General features: G+C 56.7%; 1 protein-coding gene across 4 annotated transcripts in view; it reads right to left on the reverse strand.

Annotated features, from left to right (window-relative positions):
* The window catches only part of Slc45a3 (solute carrier family 45, member 3), a 19905-nt gene extending 19744 nt beyond the window's left edge, over positions 1–161 (reverse strand). For all 4 annotated transcript variants that reach the window (XM_005375368.2, XM_005375364.2, XM_013522943.1 and 1 more), the window contains exon 1: positions 39–161. The gene's annotated coding sequence lies outside the window, so the exon portion shown is untranslated. The remainder of the gene's footprint in view (positions 1–38) is intronic.
* Positions 162–1539: the final 1378 nt, after the last annotated feature.

The raw sequence follows: 1539 nt of genomic DNA on the forward strand, positions 1-1539 counted from the left end.
GACCCCGTCCCCCGGGAGGGCAGAGGGCGCGCGCTTACCTGACCGAGGCGGGCGACTGTCACCCCGGCTGGCGCGTGCGAGCTTGTACCCCCCTTACGTCCCCCCCACGCGCGCCGGCCGGTGGCTTTTAAATCTCCAGGTTACTCGGAGGGGGGGAGAGAGAGCATGCGCGCTGGGGCTGCAGGAGGGGGGCGGGGCGAGGCGGGACTGAGGTGGGGGGTGCCGCGAGGGGGCTGGAGGGGTGGGGCTGGTACCCGAGCGAAGAAAGCGGGAGGTTGTGAAGCTGTCTTTGTAGCCGGGGCCGGAACGCGCAGCCCCCGAGTGGCTCCTGGGCTGCCCTATCATTACCTAGGGCTGTGCACCGCCCCCTCTGCCACTGCCACCAAAACATTTAGGTAAAAGCTACCCGGCTCCATAGGACACCTCCCTTCCCCTCCCCGAGCCTATCCGCCTGTCTGTGACCCTGCCCGCTTGAGCGAGCTAGCTAGCTAGCCAGTCGACCACTCTGGCCAGCGCTTTCCCCAGGCACAGCTACACACACACACACACACACACACACACACACACACCATGCAGGACCGTCCCTTGAGGGGAAGGGATGGTCATATTCCTCCCGGTTGGTTACTTTCCCTGCTGCTGGCCCTTCAACATAGCGCTAACCCAGGCCCTCTTTGTGAAGTTGGAGGCCAAACTCCAATTTGTTTTCTCCTTGAGGATGTATATGAGGAAGAAGGGTTGGATGATGAGCTGCTGTTCCCTGCCTCAGCCCTTGACCCAGGTCCCAACAGTTATCTGTGTCAAGGGAGCAAGCATGTAACTGCAGGAGGAGGAGATGGTTGGAGTGGCAGTGGCGGGGTGGGGACACTTTGTGTCTTTCTCCCATGGGTTTGTATTAGGGTGGAGAAAAACCCAACTGAAGCAGATTGTGGACTTGAATACCACAGTGCTTCCATGTCTGAGGCTGTGGTACCTGGCCTGTGCAAACAACCACGACAGCGTTAGCGGGAAATGTTATGTTGCTGCCCCTGCATAAGTGCAGTGTATTTAGGAGGCCTAGAGTGGTTTTGCTTGCCTCTGTATGAACATGTACAGACTTTTTGTCATATTCCCTAAACAATACAGTATAACAACTGTTTACATAGCATTGACATCATATTAGGTATTATAAGTAATCTAGGATGATTTAAAGTCTGCAGGTGTAGATTGATATGCAAACACTGTGCCATTTTAAATAAGGGACTTGGGCATGGGTGGATTTGGCATGGGGGGTCGGGTCCTGGCTCCAGTCTGCACTGCAGAATCCCAGGAGGATACTTCAAAGAGGACTTAGTTGTCCCTAGGTCGACTGAGCACTGGGGCCAAGGGTTCCAGAGCTGACCTTGTGTCACTGGCTGTGTGACACAGGCCAAGTCCTTTCCACTTTCTGGGCCTCAGTGAGAACAGTCGGCCACGTGATCCCCACAAGCACCTAGGGCCAGCGGGGAGGCAGAGGGAAACAGAGCAGAGAGAGAGGAGGGAAGGGAGCGAGGAGACAGAGGC

Source organism: Chinchilla lanigera, unplaced genomic scaffold, assembly GCF_000276665.1.
Source record: "Chinchilla lanigera isolate Chin_1 unplaced genomic scaffold, ChiLan1.0 scaffold00005, whole genome shotgun sequence".
Lineage (NCBI taxonomy): Eukaryota > Metazoa > Chordata > Mammalia > Rodentia > Chinchillidae > Chinchilla > Chinchilla lanigera.